Source organism: Eptatretus burgeri, chromosome 15 (genome assembly GCF_056783735.1).
Source record: "Eptatretus burgeri isolate ZD-2024b chromosome 15, Ebu_testis_v1, whole genome shotgun sequence".
Taxonomy (NCBI): Eukaryota; Metazoa; Chordata; class Myxini; order Myxiniformes; family Myxinidae; genus Eptatretus; species Eptatretus burgeri.
The window spans coordinates 71,834,192-71,854,527 of NC_140975.1; the positions used below are offsets into that span (position 1 = coordinate 71,834,192).

Genomic DNA, 20,336 nt, shown 5'->3' on the forward strand with positions numbered 1-20,336 from the left:
TATATATATATATATATATATATATATATATATATATATATATATATATATATATATATATATATATATATATATATATGGAGTGATTATGATATCCCTGTGTCGTAAGAGGCGACCAGGGTTGCGTCAGGAGGGGCATCCGGCGTAAAACATGTGCCAAATCACTATGCGGATTATACGGATGATCCGCTGTGGCGACCCCTAACGGGAGCAGCCGAAGGAAGAAGAAGAAGATATGGAGTGATTATGGAATAAGCATTTACAAGGAACTTCAACGCAGGAGAAGGCCATTTGGCCCATCCAGGCAGCACGACCCTCCCGGCCCCCTAATATCCAAGTTCCCCTCCCTCCCCTCTGCAAGTCCCACTCCCCTCCCCTCTGCAAGTCCCCCTCCCCTCCCCTCTTAAAGTCTCCTCCCCTCTCCAAGTCCCCCTCCCCTCCCCAAGTCCCCCACCCCCAAGTCCCCCTCCCCTCTCCAAGTCCCCCTCCCTCCCCTCTCCAAGTCCCCCTCCCTCCCATCCCCAAGTCCCCTTCCCCTCCCCTCCTCAAGTCCCCATCCCCTCCCTCCCCTCTTCAAGTACCCCTCCCTCCCCTCTCCAAGTTCCCCTCCCCTCTTCAAGTACTCCTCCCCTCTTCAAGTACCTCTCCCCTCTCCAAGTCCCCTCCCTCCCCTCTCCAAGTCCCCTCCCCTCCCCTCTCCAAGTCCCCCTCCAAGTCCCCCTCCCCTCCCCAAGTCCCCCTCCTCTCCCCAAGTCCCCCTCCCCTTTACAAGTCTCCCTCCCCTCCCTCTCCAAGTCCCCCTCCCCTCTCCAAGACCCCCTCCCTCCCCTCTCCAAGTCCCCCTCCAAGTCCCCTCCCCTCCCCAAGTCCCCCTCCCTCCCCTTTACAAGTCTCCCTCCCCTCCCCTCTCCAAGTCCCCCTCCCCTCTCCAAGACCCCCTCCCCTCCCCTCTCCAAGTCCCCCTCCCCTCCCCAAGTCCCCCTCCCTCCCCTTTACAAGTCTCCCTCCCCTCCCCTCCCCTCTCCAAGTCCTCCTCCCTCTCCCTTGCACATGGAAGTTGTCATATCCAATCAATGGTACGAATGTATTATTAAAATATTATTTTCATCATTATCATTATCATTATTATCATTATAACACGACGTTATTCCCAAAATATTTTTTACATGAAAATGCTCAACACTATCGATCTCCAAGGCAAAGGCGGATAAAGAGCGATTATCATTTTTAAATCAAGAAGTGATTCCGAAGTCTTCCGTTCCAGGGGAAACTCTTGTGTTGTTTGTTTCCCTGGTTCCGGTTTCTCGTGGTTTGACTTGTTTTCCGGGTGCGGAGCTTGTTATCACCACACTGAGTGCAGGGAGTGTTCAACGGGTCACATTCAATCTCGTCTTGGTCCATCATCAGGTCCTGGTTCTACCCGATTATATCCTATGTGATTAGACCACTCCCTACCCTGTCCTGCCCTACCCGAGCCGAGCCGAGCCGACCGCACCCAAACCGGGCTCGTGGTACAGTGCAGTGACTCGGCTCGGCCTGTGGTACAGTGCAGTGACTCGGCTCGGCCTGTGGTACAGTGCAGTGACTCGGCTCGGCCTGTGGTACAGTGCAGTGACTCGGCTCGGCCTGTGGTACAGTGCAGTGACAGCGGTTCGGGTGGTTTGGTACTTGTGCCTGTGGACTCGGCTCGGGCCGTTTTTCTTTGTGGGTCGGCCCTGCACGACAAGGAACTGGCGGACCGAGGGTGTGAGGCTTGGCAGGTAAGATAGTGTGTGTACGTGTGTGTACGTGTGTGCACGTGTGTGCACGTGTGTGCACGTGTGTGCACGTGTGTGTGTACGTGTGTGTGCACGTGTGTGCACGTGTGTGTGCACGTGTGTGTACGTGTGTGTGGACGTGTGTGTACGTGTGTGTACGTGTGTGTACGTGTGCGTGTGTGTACGTGTGTGTACGTGTGTGTGCGTGCGTGTGCGTGTGCGTGTGCGTGTGTGTGTGTGTGTGTGTGTGTGTGTGTGTGTGTGTGTGTGCGCGTGCGCGTGCGTGTGCGTGTGCGTGTATGCGCGTGTGTATGCGCGTGTGTGTGTACGTGTGTGTGTACGTGTGTGTGCGTGCGTGCGTGCGTGCGTGCGTGTGTGTGTATGCGCGTGTGTATGCGCGTGTGTATGCGCGTGTGTATGCGCGTGTGTGTGTACGTGTGTGTACGTGTGCGTACGTGTGTGTACGTGTGCGTACGTGTGCGTGTGTGTACGTGTGCGTGTGTGTGTGTGTGTGTGTGTGTGTGTGTGTGTGTGTGTGTGTACGTGTGTGTGTACGTGTGTGTGCGTGCGTGCGTGCGTGTGTGTGTATGCGCGTGTGTATGCGCGTGTGTATGCGCGTGTGTATGCGCGTGTGTGTGTACGTGTGTGTACGTGTGCGTGTGTGTACGTGTGTGTACGTGTGCGTGTGTGTACGTGTGCGTACGTGTGCGTGTGTGTACGTGTGTGTACGTGTGTGTACGTGTGTGTACGTGTGTGTGTGTGTGTGTGTGTGTGTGTGTGTGTGTGCGTGCGTGCGTGCGTGCGTGTGTGTGTATGCGCGTGTGTATGCGCGTGTGTATGCGCGTGTGTATGCGCGTGTGTGTGTACGTGTGTATGTGTGTGCGTGTTCGAAAATATCAAGCTTGTGTGTCGTTGGTTGTTATCTCAATTTGTGGGTTTCAGGAGATGAAACAAAGTTCTCCCAGGACTCAAAGTATCCACCTCCACTTCGGTAAGGGATCACAGTCCATGGACCGAGCTGTTCATCTTTGTTTTTCTCAGTGTTTTGTTCCGAGGGCTCTTTTCAGGATCGCCACCAAACCCCGGACAGCCTCCAGTTGTACTTTGTTTGTGGTGACATCCCGGGATGGTTTTTAAAATGTCAGTGAGGTTCCTCTCTATTATTCATGTTGCTCCAATTCTCACTGGTGGTGCAATTTTGACTCTCTTCAGCTTCCAAGATCTCTTGATCTCATTTTTGAGGTCCTGGTATTCGGTCATTTTCCTGATTTCTGCTTTATCTAAGCCAAAATCACTTGGTACTGAAATCTCAATCACCAATGCTGTCTTTTCCTTTTTGTTCTTGCAAATGATGTCCGGGCACAAGGCTTTGTTTATTGTGTTCACACTCGATGGGACCATCAGGTCGTACGTGACCATGACATCCTTATTCTCAATGATCGCCCTCAGTTCATGTTTTTCGGAGTTTTTTGCAACTGGGAAGTTGAAATTTTTGCTGATATGCCAATGAAACACTTTGCATACTTTGTTGTGCCATTGTGTATAAAGTTGTTCTGATAGTTTTTTATATCCCGAAAGCAGGTGATTAGTACTTTCTGTTTCTGTCTTGCAGCACCCACACTTGGCCGTCTGACTCTGTCCCTCCATCTTTTTTGACATCCATTGGTGAAGTGTCCTTGATCTTTGGTATTTTTTATTTGTTCTCCATCCCAGTTGAGCTGACCTCTTCAGAGACATTCCAATGAGCCTTCTTTGTCGATCCCAATGCGGTCCAACTCGTTTTTGTATTTTCCTGCTCTTTTGTCATTCTCCCAGTTGTTTGTGTATATTTGTTGATATTTCTTTTTATATTTTTATTTTGTCTTTTTTGAAATTGTTGGGGCTGTGTTTGTTGCTGTTACATTTTACTGTGCAGTATCTTCTGTTCACATCTGTTTTTGGAAATTCCTTGCAGGGCAAGTTGGGGATACTTTTTCAGGTTTGTTGTGTTCATGTTTGTTTACAAATTCAATCGATAGTCTGTTGAGCATTTCACATACTCAGCTCGTCCAACACTCGGTGCTCTGTGCACCTGGTTGAGTTCCATCAGGCCACTCCCTCTCTCTCGTATTGACAGGTACATTCTCTTGATGCACTGGTTTTTGGAGAACATTTTGTGGATGGTATGGAGTTTTCTTTTTTTGATGTCTAACATTGATTTCTGATTGGGGCCAGTTTATTATTCCACAGGTGTATTGGAACACTGGTACTGTGAGTTGGTTTGTGGATTTGATTTTGTTTCTTGGGGAATGGTACATTTTCAGGATCTGCTTCGTTATACGTAGGTATTCTTTGGTGATCGTTTTGTACATTTGTTTGTGACGTATTTGGTGGCTCTCTTCTACCCCGAGGTATTTGTATGATGCTTCGTTTTCTAACTGCTGTATTGTTGTTTCAAGGTCAATTTTTGTTGGTTTACCTTGTACAAATGTGCACTTGGCACACTTATGTAGTCCATATTTCATTTGAATATCCGTTTTACTAGTTTGAGCTGTTCTGTCAATTTATCATCTTTCAGTGCGAAGAGCTTTCAATCATCCATGTATTGTTGGTGTCACCTCTCCTGTTTCTTTGGATGTTCTAGTATTGGTTGTTAGGGTGTATCCGTGTCCTTGTTTGTTGATGAGGTTTCTCAGTGGGTCCAGAGCCAGACAAAACAAGAGGGGGGGGGGGGAACTCTGTCCCTGGAAGATCCCGCGCCATATCTTCACATTTGGTATTTCGAAATTTCCTTCTGAGTGCTGTAATACCATTGTGCTATTCCAGAGCTCCATTGCTTTCCCAATCAGTTTGATTATTTGGGGATTGAGTTTGTATATTTGCATACATTTTATCATCCACGAATGTGGAACACTGTCGAAAGCTTTCTTACAGTGTATCCAGACCAGTGGTCCCCAACCTTTTGATCCCATGGGCCACATTCACTACTCCCAAGGATGTTCAGAGCCAGAAAAAAATTGATGCATTTTATTGAGTTTTATTGATGCAAATTGATTTGATTCCTCCTGGCGATAAGGCCTAAGTCACATCTGCTCTACGGCTAGGATACGGCGGCCGTACCCCCCCCCCGCCTGAATTGACAGAAATGTGCGGCGGCCGCAGAGTTTCTGAGGTGGCCTCAGGGCGGCCCTATGCCATATGGCTATCTTTTACAGGTCGTAGGGGTCGCCGTGGAATTATAGCGCGGAGTTATAACTTTTTTTCATTTCTACGTTGTCCGTAGCAATTCAGCAAGCCAAGCTGTGACGTAGATGTGTTCCACGTCGACCGTACATAGGGCGTACGGTGGGCTTGCGTTATTCGTGCAGCTGCCGTAGGCTCTTATCAATGAAAAATAAATTTTGCCAACCTCCAAAAAATTATGGCGGCTGCACTATTTCCACGGTCGCCATGGGGTAGTCCTAAGGCGTCCCTGTGTTCAACGTACGGTGGCCTTGCAGTCTGTGTGACGACCTGCGGGCAACGCAGGGTCGACGCACGTTTCCCCTACGCCCGCCGTGCGTCCTACGTACGGCCTCCGTGGCAGTCTGCGTCGACCGTGCGCTGCCGCTAGAGATCGGAGTATAGGTATTTGCCTATACAGTGGTGCCCCCAGAATCCCAATTCAATTCTTTCCAGGAGGCTGTTCGGATTGCAAATAGTTCGGATTTCAAAACTATTTTCCCAATAAGAAATAATGGAAAGTGAATTAATCTGTTTCTGGACCCCAAGAAAACCCTCTTTAAAGACGCTTTCAACTGAAATTACCCATGTTTCAGGTAAAACAAGATGAGTAAATGACCTTCGGTGGTGGTGTATTGTATGTAAACTGGTACAATCACCACATCCAAAGGTCCACCCAGGCTCGTGCTCTGGCCTGGGTTCCGATTGCTCGCGCACTCTGCGAGAGCGCTGCCCCCAGGGCAGCTCATCAAACATGATCCCCCCCCCGAACCACAATCACTTTCATCAAACACATCAGGCTGAGGTAATCATGGATATTCCAAATTACAACCGGTATTTCTGTGAAATTAAATCCTTGCCCGACAGTTCGTCACACCACGTGATCAGATTGCTTTTTCGTTATTAATTAAAACACAAGATGAGTAAAAAAACCCCACAAATCAAGGTGAAAACACGAGGTAAAGTAGCGATCGACACATGAGAGATGCTTTCACGAGTACTTTCACCGACTAACAAAATTAACAAAGCGCGAAGATGTGGGTCGAACAGGCAGGGGAGACGCACGTGAACAAACATGAATGCTACGTTGTGTTTGGTTTTCGAAAAAGTGTTCGGTTTTTAGGGCAAAATTTTCTCGAAAAAATTGTTCAGATTCCAATTTGTTCAAACAATGGGGCGTTCGGATTCTGGGGGCACCACGGTACTCCGAACTGGTATATTCAGATATATATATATATATATATATATATATATATATATATATATATATATATATATATATATATATATATATATATATATATATATATATATATATCCATGTGTCGTAAGAGGCGACCAGGGTTGCGTCAGGAAGGGTATCCGGCGTAAAACATGTGCTAAAATCACTATGCGGATCATACGGATGATACGCTGTGGCGACCCCTAACGGGAGCAGCCGAAGGAAGAAGAAGATATATATATATATATATATATATATATATATATATATATATATATATATATGTATATATATATATATTATAGTTATAGTATATTCAGTTTTATATACTGGTATATTCAGTTATATATATATATATATATATATATATATATATATATATATATATATATATTATAGTTATAGTATATTCAGTTTTATATACTGGTATATTCCGAACTGTTATATTTTTATTTCAGTAAAAAAAGAACTGGTATATATATACCCACTCGTTACCGTCCGTCTGGCCGCACGTTCGCCTTAGGGCCCCCTGTGGTTGCCTTGCGGGCACCTTGAGGCTCCCTTGCGTCTGCCTTCAAAATTATATGGCTGCCGCAGGGAGGCCCTGAGGTCACAGTGAGACATCAAATCAAAGACCGTACGGCACCCCCACGTTTTCGGTCTCCACAATTTCTAAATATGCCGTGCGGCTCCCCGAAAAATAAAAACATATGTGACTGCTACATTGTGTGACCGTGGAAATAATGCGGCCGCCCTATAATTCCTAGTGGCCGTATATTTTGTAGACCCTACGGCCGCCGTGCCAAATATGACTTAGGCTTAAGCGGCAGTGGCTGGCAGCGGCATTGTGTAAGGCTTTTCAGGTCACGGCAGTGGCCGGCAGTGGCATTGTGTAAACCCCTTTAAAATTTCTACATGGAAATGTGTTTTGATTGGAAAGTACTCGCGGGCCGTAGTATAGGGCTCCGCGGGCCGCAGGTTGGGGACCAATGATCCAGACGATGGACAATTTGGTTCTTCGCATTTTGCAATTTTGGCTGCTCTTAGAGCACCCTTATTCTGGATATTTCCATCTGTCTGTCTGTCCGCAAAACTTTGGTCAAGCCTAGGGGCTAAACCACTCAACCGATTCCAATGAAATTTGGTATGTAGGACCAATATTTCTGGGAATCGTGTGCTTTTGAATATGGGACCCCGGGCCCTAGCAACGGCAGAGCAACGGCCCTTGAAAGTGGTCAAAAAATCTAAAAAAAATCCCCCAAAAAAATCGAAAAATCGAAGCTTATAGTTCTGTGCGCAATCTATCTAGCTCCCTTCATGCCAACTTGCAGCCCGAACAAAAAATATTTGTAGGAGGAGATAGGTTTTGGGCGAGTATATGTCGAACATTTCAGAAACGGTTAATTGCGAATATTTCTAAGAGAAAGAGTCTGATTTTGATGAAACTTGGGTGAAATGTGTGCAATGTGGCCAGCATGTACACAAAAATGAATGGTTGTTATGCACACCTCCGTTGCTTAGCAACAGCTAAAATACTTTATCGTACATCGTACACTTATTGTGAACTGTACAAAAAAATCAATACCATCGAGGGACCTGGTTTTTTTGTGCCCAAGGAGAATGTCTTACAGCATCATATAAAAAAATAAAATCTTTAGCGAATAGATAAATGTAATTACCAGGGCTGCCATTTGTTAGTCTCTTTGGAAACATGCCTGAAATTTCACAAGGCGGGTTTCTGGGCACAAACTAAGAGGGCTGTGATAATCATATTTATTGTGCTAAATTTATTGATAGCATGCACATGAATATCGGCTAGTCGCGTCGGCCAGCTTTCCATCTAGATCAAGCAGCCATGTCGCCTACCGGCTTGTTCTAGTATGTCTTTGTTCAGTAGTAGTAGTCTGGATGCAGAACTGGAATTTTACCCTAGGTGTGTTTTGGAGTACATACACAATTTTATTGCAGATTCTGGTAACATAGACTATACTAAACTCAAATCCGAGTGATGCCACTTTGTCACGCTTGAGCAATCTTTTTTAGGAGCAAAATTCAAAATGGCCGCCATCAAAACCGTTTTTTGGCCGTAACTCGGCCAAAAATCGAGATATGAACCCGATTTCATTGGCAAACCCTGTTTTGGGGGTCATGGAATACACTGGTATGTTTAAATAAACCATACAACTCATTAATAGTCTATATTGCAATTTTTCAATTTAGATATAATATTTTGACTGAAAAATATCGATGATATGATATATACTGTGATGATATACTAGCATCAAAATTATCTGCCACTGCCTGAACTAGCCCATCACCACTATGGGATATACCCAAAAGTTCTTGGCACTTCGCAGCTGCATGAGCTGCAGAGGATTTGAAGCGCAAGGTTTCATCATATGAACATGTGACTCCAAAGTCATACAAAGTCTCAATCTTCGACTTGTCTCTTACTGCTATGCCTAGCGCTATTTGGAGTGGCGTTGGTCTATTTGTAACAAGACTTGTGACGATGTTTCCCACCGTTCCTGCTTGTAAGGTTGAGTCCAGCTTTGGTGTCAATGAAGACATTAATTGCAGGAATGTTGGACTTGCATCATTGAGCACATCTTCAACGTTAATTCTAGTTTGATATGTGAACTTGTCCTGCGTCAGTTCCTTTGATTCACGTACAATACGTTTAGTGACCTTTGCCATGGCCGCATCGTCATCATCTTCATCGTTAGCCGCTAATTTCAAAATACCTGAAGCTTTACCGTGAAACACGAGTATGCTTGCAAAATCTGTACCTGATAATATCAGAAGATCTGATCTGAAGTGTTCAGAAAGACGTATCAGGAGTTGCCTGCACGACAGCAGTTCTCCCTTGTGTGAATGGTACATATCATGCACTTGTATTGAGTTCCAAATGCGAGAAAGATCATCTGACAGGTCATTCACCAGACGTATAAAGGCTTCGTCATCAGGTTGTTTTTCCTTCAAGGCAAATGATTGGACATTTCAAGGACCACGGAATACAGACATGCAAGTTTTGTGGTATTGGGCATCAACAGCATGCAGGTCACTGACTGCCCCCTCAACGCGAAGTCACACTTGCTGAACCCACTCATCATCTCGCAGTTCACAGGTCTTCAGTATCACATCTTTAAATGTATCCTGATTCTGTCCTCGATCATCAGTTCTGCATTGAACAATACGCCGCCAGAGAGATGGATTTTTTTGGCTCTGGGATGGCATCACACTTTTCACCACAAATGAGACATTGTTCTTTAAAATTGAACGATATGGCATCTGTTCGGCGCGTTCTCTTCATGACAGGCTCTTCATCTTTTTCTTTCTTCTGTAACAAACATTTAATGTGCGTCTTGGAAGTGTATGTTGCAACGCAATTCTTGTGTGTGTAGTGTCTCAGTAGAGTCTTGCAACAGGGTTTCGAGAGCGACATGCCACCCATCACCTCTACGTTTGCTCGCTTCTACGATGGTGTTGAGCCTTTCAGGTCCAGCGACACTCATTGGCTGTTTACTGGCACTGCATTTCATGCGACTATTGAGCAGGCAAGAAATGTTAAGCTGTGATGCCATCGTTCAGTTCAAGCGGATTCAAGATCACAGCTGTCGAACGTTGTCACTGGAAAAAGACAAGCAGAAATGTTGAATTGTTGTTAGATCAATATAATGCAAAACAATCACGAAATAACTGTCTTGTATTAATTGTTCAGAAAGTTAAACACCCAGATGCATTCTTAAGTGGAAGACATTTGCAAGGGGTGATGAACAAATTAATCATTTCATTTATTTGTAAAATACATGTATAAAAAAAAAAATCAGAAAACCTGTTACCACCCTGTGTACTTTAAACATCATCAACACAAACGGTTGCTATGGTATCAAAACAATCATGATATGAAGATACAAAAACGTCTTGCTTTCAAAAGAAAATTGATTAGTCTACTGATAATAATACTTTACTGTTAATTAACACACAGTTTTGCATGTTTCTTTAAAAATATCCAAGCATATATAACTTACTTGATCTGTTGACACAGTTCATGGTTCTTCATGGCAGTCATTTTTTTTCTCAACTCTACTGGGGAAAAACTGCTCTGTGAAAAATTATTTTTTAACACTTTTCTCGCTATACCATGAAACTGAATTGGAACCGTGCTACATCTATATATAAACACAATAAAAGCACATCAGCAACCTTTCAGTGTCTTCATCGTATGTACCCTTGATATTATTTGGCTCAAGCTTTATAGGTCTAAACTTCATCAATTGGTCAATAATTTATTACAATTTTAGTCAAAATATGGTATCTGATAAACCAACATTGCAATATGGACTATTTATATGGATGATATGGTTTATTTAACCATATCAGTGTATTCCTTGACCCCCAAAACATAGGCTTTGCCACTGAAATCGGGTTCATATCTCGATTTTTGACCGAGTTACGGCCAAAGGATGGTTTTGATGGCGGCCATTTTGAATTTTGCTCCTAAAAAAAATTGCTCAAGCGTGACAAAGTGGCATCACTCGGATTTGAGTTTAGTTTAGTCTATGTTACCAGAATCTGCAATAAAATTGTGTATGTACTCCAAAACACACCTTAGCCAATGGTTGCCAGACTACTGCCTTTTCTTCTTTGATTAGTTCATTGAATGTCCTGGTGTCATGATTGTGGAGAGCATCAAGTTGTTTTTGCCAGAAGTTTGGAATTCCATCTGGGCCTGGATTTTTTTTTTTTTTTCTTTTGCCAAGCTAAAGTTTGGCATTTTGTTTTTTCTTCATTAATCACCTGGGGGCATTTCCTCTCGAGGTTGCTTCTTCTTTTCCAAGTCTGCGATCCATTATGGTTCCTTGTTATGTTCCTTTCCAGCATTTTTCTGGCTTTTCTTTTTCAGGGGGAGTTGACACATTCTGCTTTTGTTTCCCTAATTTGCGGTCGAATCTCCTTCGGGTGGTCCTCAAACACATGGTTTTGTTACCTCCGCCACCGAAGGTGAAGGAGGTTGTTTTCACCCCTTTCTGTCTGTTTGTTTATGTGCAGGATATCTCAAAAAGTTGTGGATGGATTCGGATGAAACTTGGTGGACATGTTGGGTGTGTGAAAACGAAGAATTGATTCAATTTTGGTGAAGATCCGGATCTGATAATTTTTCAGTGATTCTTCACCACTGAGAGATTGTGATAAAACTATATATATATACATATACATATACATATACATATATACTGGGCCGGTGTATACCCCGGTTAAAATAGGTGTACCATATCCCTGTGTCATAAGAGGCGACCAGGGTTGCGTCAGGAAGGGCATCCGGCGTAAAACATGTGCCAAATCACTATGCGGATCATACGGATTATCTGCTGTGGCGACCCCTAACGGGAGCAGCCGAAAGAAGAAGAAGAAGATATATATACATATATATATATATACATATATATATATATATATATATATATATATATATATATATATATATATATACATAGCACGATATCTCAAAAAGTTGGGGATGGATTTGGACGAAACTTGGTGGACATGTTGGGAGTGTAACAAGGACGAATTGATTTGATTTTGGTGAAGATCCGAATCATGAGCTGGATGCGAGAATTATTTAATTTTTAAAGTGATTCTTCACCATTGAGAGATAGGGCCAAAAACAATATATAGCAGGATATTACAAAAATGTATTTCAACCCGATATGTTCTCGTGGATCAGACATTACCTGGCGGAGGTATGCACTCTCCTGAGTGCCCTTCTGTGTGGGAACACTATCCGATTCCAAAGTACATAAGTGTGAGATTTGCAATTACAAACCTTGTCCTGTACTTGCTGCAAACAATGTAATTAATTGTTCAGTAAAGTCTAGATCTTACAAGTTAAAAGAAACCAAATAAGTAATTACATGTAAAACCTCAAACATAGTTTACTTATTGACTTGCAGCAAATGTGTGATGCAATATTTTGGTGAGATAATGCAGAGATGTAATGTGCGAATGAATGCACACAGGAGCAGCACGAGAAACCCAGATAAAGCTCCTGGTTGCCCACTACTCACTCGTCACTTTACTTGTGGATACTGTAAACATGTGAGCTTCAGTGTTCACTTTGTAGAAAACATGACCGGTCATGGCCGAAAAATGCATGGGATGGAAGATACAATGATCATTTGTTTACGAGTCAGTAAGTCACCACTATATTCGTTATGGGTCTGTCTCTGTCTGTCTGTCTGTCCCGAGCATAGCTCCGTGGGTTTTGATATGATCCTGATAAAATTTGGGTGGGAGGTTTGTATCATAATCTCGTGTTTTCCTGAGAATGGGCATGCTGCGCCCATTATGGGCAGATCCACGCCCAAAAAACGTGTTTTTAGGGGGTAGCCGGTTTCAAGTTACATCTTCTCCGAGGGGGTTTGTCGAATCTGGCAGGGGTTTCGGTATTTGGTTAGCCCAATGGCACCTGCATAGCCCCACGGAGCTCGATTTTTCGTTTTCGTCCCAAGGTCAAGGTTACAAGGTCACGAACTTACAAAATGTCAAAAAAAAATCAATAAATTGGCCATCGAGCTCCTCGGGTTTTCAACTGTTTCGAATGAAAGATGGTACGCAAGTTATGCTCTTCGAGTACTACAACTTTCATCATTTACGTCATCTGCTTTTGTTTCGCTAATTTGCGGTCGAATCTCCTTCGGGTGGTCCTCAAACACGTGGTTTTGTTCCCCCCCCCCCACGATGAGAACCGTGATTTTACTTTCAACTTCAACTTGACCTCAACATCCTCATCACAAACGGGTACAGACAGGAAAGCAGCATCCAAAATTTCATTGAAAGCCTGTATCTTAGTTTTGACCCAGGAAACCCAAAATCCCAGCGGCTCCGACTCACCGCCTCAAGGGCCCCTAAAAGGATACCCAAAGTCTTTGCAAAGATGACTGCATCGCCTGCAAAATGAAGGTCAGAGATCTTGACACTCCCAAATGATGCACCGCAGCTTTATCTCTCTGACATCCTCCCTAGAATCCAGTCCATACAAGTACGGAAAGGTTTGGGGACTAGTACACACTCCTGGAAAACTCCAGTAATAACTGGAAATAAGTCAGAGATGGAACCACCACACCTTCACAGCCCTCTTCATACCAGAGTATAGTTCAGACATCAGATTGATCAGTTTTGGCAGCACCCCACGAAGACCAAGAATCCTCCACAGGGCATCCCGATTCATTGACTCAAATGCTTTACAGAGATCAATAAAGGCTGCAAGCAGCCCCTGCCAAAGCTCTCGTCTGTTCGGTGAGAACCTGAAGAGCCAGGATACTGTCTTTCATTGACCTGTTTGTCAAGCCTGACTGCTATGGGTGCTGGTGCTCAAGCAGATGGTGGCGAACCCTATCAAGAATTATCCGAGCAAAGTCCCTGCCCGGCACTGAGAGCAGCGTCACCCCTCGGTAGTTGTTGCTGTCCTGGCGATCGCCCTTTCCTTTCCAGAGAAGAACAACAAGGCCCCTCTTCAAATCAGTTGGGATTATGCCTGAATTCCAAACAGAGTCACAGAACTGCATGCAATGACATGAGTACATAGAATTTTCACCAGCCTTGAGAAGTGCAGCATGGATGCCACAGATCCCAGGAGCTTTACCTTATTTCAACCGGTTCACTACAGCCCATGTTTCCACAAACGAAGGTGATTCACAGTTGATTGGAGGGTCAGCAAGAGGAATAGTAACACCCCTGACATCCAACTCAATAGCTGGTGTCGGACTAGCACAGCCGCTCAAAGTAACCGGCCAAGCGGGCCTTCACTTCAGACTCCTCTATTAAGAGCCTACCACCCTCCGCTCTAACTGCAGTCCACTGAGGGATGGGCTTGGAGGAACGCAATGTGCGAATTCCCCTGAAAGCAGGACGAGAATAGCTTGACCACAGGTGATGCTCTACCCCTCACAGATTCCTTGCACAAAGACCTCCTTGTCCACCCTCAGCACATGCCCAGGTTTTCGCCTCAACTCCCTAAACAGCTCTTCTTTGCCATTAAGCTTGGCCCTGTAACTCTGGTCAATGGTATCCAGTGCCCCTTGAGAGCCAAGGTTTTTCTTCGCCCCATGGTGAGTTTCACGACGTCCATCGGCAACATCAATGATTGTTGTCTTGAAGGCACTTCACAACTCTTCAGCCTATCCCAAAGCACCCAGATCCCTCAAATCCCCACTCACTTTGTTCCCAAACTCCTCAGCTACCTACTCATCCTTGAGCTTGCCAACGTCCAGCCTAGGTTGGGATGGTACCATTCTCCTGGATTTAAGCTGCAACTTCACAGTTGCTACCACAACCCTGTGGTCAGTATTGAGCAAGTGAGCAATCCGTTGGACCCTGTAGTTCTGAATCGTCCTCCAGCGACCATGAAGAAGCACATGATCAATCTCCTTTGCCACACCACCAGCGTTGGAATACCAAGTCCAGCGATGATCCTGTGGGTGCTGAAACAATGAACCAGCCACTCTAATTCCATGACTTATTGGAAAATCGAGGAACTTGGTGCTCTTCTGGTTCACAATTCCAGACATAAGGGGACCAACATGTGTCTCATAACGACCTCTATCAGTGCCAATCGATGCAGTGAAATCCCCCAAGAATGGAAGAGTATCTCGCCTGGGGCACTGATCAACCACATACACGAGGGTGGCATAGAACGTCTTTCATGGTGAGATCACTCGCCTCAGTCGGAGCATTTACAGAGACCAGGGAAACGACGCCCAAGGAGTGACGAATCCTTAGTCTCACAATATGCTCATTTACCGGTTTTACCTCAATTTATCATTGGAGTCAGTTTATTGGACACAGCTACAGCAACTCCTTGGGCATGGTAATCATCAGAGCAACTAGACCAGTAGTAGGTGTAACCACCCGCCATGATCTCACCACTATCCGGTCTCCTAACCTCAGAGAGTGCTGCAATACCGATTTCCAAACCCTGGAGCTCGGATGATATCAGAGGCAGGTGATCATCCTCTCTTAGGAATGGTACATTCCAGGCATCCACCCGAAGGGACTGCCTCAGGTTAACCTGAGGAGACCGTAGTCTGGTGGACGACACCTCCAGAGATCTGAAAGCTATCTCGGCTCCCACCAGACTCTCCAGAATTGTAGGCCATCGCACACGGCTAATTCTGTAACGTGGCGGGTCGCTTAACTGACCGTGGATGCCAATAACTCAACAACGTGACTTGGGGTCCTCCGTCTAGTTAATCCGCTTACCTAAAAATAACCACGTGATTTGATTACCGGGGAACACGCCCTCGGTACGCCTTGTCCGAACCGGATCACTTTATCGGATCGGATGCAGCCGAGCGACACTGCCAAGGACGTACCGGCTAAAAGGAACGGATTGTTGGGAATAAAGTCCCGGCTCAGCTTGGATTCGGACCGTGCTGGATCAATGGAAGAAAAGACAAAAACGAGCTTGTAACCTTCCTTATAGTAATTTATTACAATGGGCGAGGAAAGGTATGTTGCACGATTAAGATTTATTGGGGGTGTTTTGCGCAGATATAGGGGAGAGAGGTGTGGTGCAACATCTTATAAAAGCAGACACAGAGCAGATCTAACCCGAAAATAATAATAACGATCTTCTTCAGGCTTACTTACATAGACAGGTGCTAGGACACACACACACGCACACACACAGACACAGAAAATCCAATAAAGAGGGATTGAAGCAAGACAGGATAGGAGTTGAGGCCACGGTCTCTCGGTACCTTTGTATAAAGGATATGCGGTACACGAACGCGCCACCAATACGTTTGGGGGGAATGCTCCATGGCGCGGTACCCCCCTGGTAGCTGGCGCGTTGTCTCCTGCTTCGGGCAGCTCGCGTTGAGACCGTGGGCGTGAAGGAGGGGCTTGAGTTGGGAGGGTGGAGTCAGAGTTGTGTGGGCGGAGAAGAGGAGGAGGAGCCCAGTGGTGTCGAGGTCCAGGATGAGCGAAAGACGAGGCAGGGCAGCAGCAGAGAAAAGGAGGAGTCCCGCTCGGACCTTTAAAGGCCCTGCAGCTCGGGGTGGGGGGCCACCCAAAAACTCGGTGTCGTCACCCGAATCGGGTGCTCTGATTGGCCCCGACCCCCTGCGTGGCCCGGCCGCGATGGCCGGAAACTGCAACACTCCATTTCCGGCAAGGTGAACCCGAGCTGTGGGACCGTCTCGTTCTGACCCCACAACATGACACGAATCGCCCACACAGAACTCCGCGCCATGAAACGTCTTGCAAGAACCCCCTGGCCATGCCCTGATGACCGGCCGAAGGCAGCGTCGGTCTCGCACGCCTGCTCGGGCGTCCCCGATCAGCGCTGGCCTACGCGCCCGCTCCGTGTGCGCCAACGTGGCCCAAGCTGTACAACATGCCCCCGCCCGATCGCAGCTTTGCTGGCCATTGAGGCGAGGGGACGTTTGCCGTCCTCGAGGATCGAAGGTACAATGTTTTGGCGAACCCATGCACAGACAGTAAGATGTGTCCATTCGTGCCCGGCTCTATACGATAACAAAGTTGTGAGCGGCACACGGGTCTACCTTCAAGCACGTTCCGTATAGTGTGCGTGGATCCGCCATTACGCACGTGGCCAGCGCTCGGGTGATTCTGCTATCGTGTGCTCGGGACGAAACCCGATCGATACAAGTCGTCCAGCAATGGGTTGAAAAGTACGTGCTGCCTGTATCATGCACAATGTGGTGGGGTGTTGTCTTTCTCTTATCAGCCTCGGTACGCGTTCCGTGCAGCGTGGGCGTCGTGATCGGTGTGTTTTCTGTGTTGTGGAAAACATCATTGGGTGGAAATTACTGCTGCGAGTGTGTTTGGCAGGCTGTGTTTTGTACGGAGGGTTGTGAGTGCAGTGCCTGTTTGGCCTTTGCTGAGAACCCATCTCCCAGCGCAGGCCGCACTGGCTCAGATTTACCTTAAGAATAATCAGAAAAGAATAGTAGAAATGAAATGAAAAAATAACGATGTAAGCAAACCGAGCGACGAGATCATCGCAACGCTCGCCCCTGTTGTCCCGCGAGACAAAAGGCAAGGGACTATCGACACGTATAATAATGGAATAACTCTCTTGGGACCACTATCTATTGGATGCATGGCGTTCTGAGAACTGCAACTATATATATACACAGTGAGTCCTCGCTTTTCGCAAGGGTTGCGTTCCTGGAAAACCTTATGATAAGCGAAACTGTGTTAAACAAAACATATTTTTCCATAGAAACCAATGTGTTAAAGGGGGATGTGTTTTTGGCTCGGAATTTTTTGGACATAAACAAAACACACTCCTCGAGTCGTGGAGACTTACCCCGAGGCTGGAGGAACAGAGTTGATTGCGGTGGACAAGTCACACTTGCGGAGTGGCAGAATCGTCCCCCTCTTCACTTGACACTGTGCTGTCACTTTGTTCACCAGCAGGAACGGTCTCTTGGCAGCTGGTTGAAGGAGCATCCTGGATGGTGGATGGAGTTGGTGCTGCATCTTTTGGGTTGAAAAATGCATGGAGAGTGGGCTGGATGGCTTTCTTTTTCTTTGCTGCATAACGTTCCTTGTAGCAACAAAGGGCATCATAAACTACACAGCTAAAATCAGTGCTCCTTTCAAGATTTGGATCTTGCTTGATAACAAATTCTGTGGCATTTTCAAACGAGCTGAGGATTTGGCTGAGGTTTTTCATGGTGAGATGCTCGGATGAAGGTGTCACAGCATCTTCTTCTTCCTCAAGAGCCCACTGCTATTCCAACTCCATAAGATCTTCATTGCTTAAGGGTTCTGCATGAGACTCCAGTAAGTCATCCACGTCCTCTTCGTCAACCTCTTCAAACCAACCTCCTGCGCCAGGTCTATAATTTGACTTGTAATCAACGGAACATCAGCAAACCCCGTGAAATTGTGGACACGCTCGGGCCACACTTTCTTTCACACAGCGTTCGTTGTGGAGGCACTCGCCTCCGCCCATGAATCCTCAATGTTTTCCAAAGCCATTTTTATGTTGTATGTTCACCAAAACTCCTTGATTGATAGCTTGTCCTTATCAGTTTTTTGATAAGCTGCAGCATGGTATGCTTAACATAATAGGCTTTAAAAGCAGCAATAACTCCCTGATCCATAGGCTGTAAAAGTGAGGTAGTATTTGGTGGTAAAAATACTACCTGCACGTTTTCACACCAGTCTTCCATTTGCTGATGGGCAGGAGCATTGTCTACAAGCAGCAAAGATTTGTTGTCAATGTTGTTCTCCTTGGAGATACTTCTCAACATGATTGGAGAAGTAATTGATCACGTAATCGTGGGTCAATGCCCTAACAAACGACGCGCTTTTTCTTGTATCACAGCAAGAGATAAAGGCATGCGACGTTTAGTTTGATCTTCTATCCACACACATAATAAACGCTTCATGTTGTGCATGGCACCATCTCTCATTCTCGTTAGTGTCGTTGCACTCGAACTGGTCGCAATCTGTGATATTTTCTTTATCTTTGCCGAACTTTGAACGATCAAATGTACAGTCAATGCAGCGATTGCTGCGCGCGGCCGATTTCCGTTGTCCCTTCACCTCGTTCATGTCTTTTAATTATATCCAATTTCACCTTCAATGTGACAGCCTTTCGTTGTCTCTTGAAACGAGGTGTGCTCGGCAAAAGACTTGCGGGTCGCTTGGGATTCATACTGGAAGGTATGCAGGCGAGCGTGAAGAGAATACGTACAGTACAGCGTACAGTACATGCGCAGTAAAGTGAAAGTGTGTTTATGCGCATCCTGTGTGATTGTTGTTTTTTGCAGGCAGTTTGAAACTTTTTTTTGCGTTTTTCCTTGCAATGACATTACGATAGGCATAAAATGTTTGCGATAATTGAAAAATTGGTCATTAAAACTAAATTACGAAAAATCGAAACTACGATATGCGAACTTCCGGTTAGCGAGGACTTACTGTGTATATATATATATATATATATATATATATATATATATATATATATATATATACATATATATATATATATATATATTGTTACAGAAATGGCCCTTAGTGGGCTACTAAATATAGGATTAGCTCAGATCCCCCATTAAATGCATGTTTTGCTGGGCTGTTCGGTAAAATGGACGTTACATGTGTGTCGGGAGGTGTCACAGGCTGTTATTTGTTGTGCAGTGGTGGTGTGTCGAGGGATTCTTCTTCTTCCTTCCCCTCTCCGAACGAGGCCCCGCCCAGTCGGCTGAGAGGGAGTGGCCAAAAAGAGGAAGTAAAACTAGGAGGAGGAGTTTGTCGGCTTCGAAAAGGGGAGGAGCTGGTGGGCAGCAAACGGAGACTTCTGGGAGTCGTTCAGTTTTGGGAGAAGTACAAAAAACGGCAGTCGGGTTTTCGAGGCGAGCGAGCGAAGGAAAGGCAGTGGTGATTCTGCCAGGAGAGAAAACTAAACCTGAGGTTTAGGCGGCAATCAGCTTTGAGAGGAACTGGCTGCTGTGTGAGTCTGGAGTCGGCTTCAAGAGGAGGTGATGGACAGGCTCAACCTGCATCTAACGACAGAGCCTCTGACTGTAACGACTCGACTCACTGCTTGACGACGTTTTGGAATCCCATGGACCCAGCCTGCCAGAGCCCGGCACCCCGATTTGGCCTTGTCTGGTGAACAGGCCAGGCCTGGACTTGTATGCTGGACCTTGAGAGAAATCAGTTGAAACCCATCATTGACCTGACGGTCTGGTGCAGTCGACCTCGCCGAGGCTGCGTGCGCGGGCGCTGCCAGGAGCAAGAGTACGACGCCTCCATTTCGCCACATGGCATGTTCCATCTTGGGGCTTGAATCCGTGGACATCGGCTTGTTCCGAGCGACATTCATGCTTTTGACACTTTCCTCTCGTCCAGGAAAACATCACCAAGTACTCTGTCTTGTCTGCATGTTGTTGAAGGTATATCTCGGTAGGGACCCGCTCGAAACCCGTAATCCGTAGTTCCCTCGTTAAGAACGGGTTATAGATTAATTAAAACATTGTCGTGAATATTTTGCTTGTGTCGTGTTACCTGATCGTCCCCAATAAATCTGGTTGATTCGTATGAAGTTGCCGCTATGGATTAATGTGTCGCGTCGAGGAACGATCCGTTCAATTGGTATATAAAACCAAAAT

The 20,336-nt window shown here is 45.8% G+C and overlaps 1 protein-coding gene across 2 annotated transcripts in view; it reads left to right on the forward strand.

Annotated features, from left to right (window-relative positions):
• The first annotated feature begins 1,268 nt into the window (after nt 1–1,268).
• Nucleotides 1,269–20,336, forward strand: part of CUL9 (cullin 9) — a 352,312-nt gene continuing 333,244 nt past the window's right edge. For both annotated transcript variants that reach the window (XM_085856907.1, XM_085856905.1), the window contains exon 1: nt 1,269–1,760. The gene's annotated coding sequence lies outside the window, so the exon portion shown is untranslated. The remainder of the gene's footprint in view (nt 1,761–20,336) is intronic.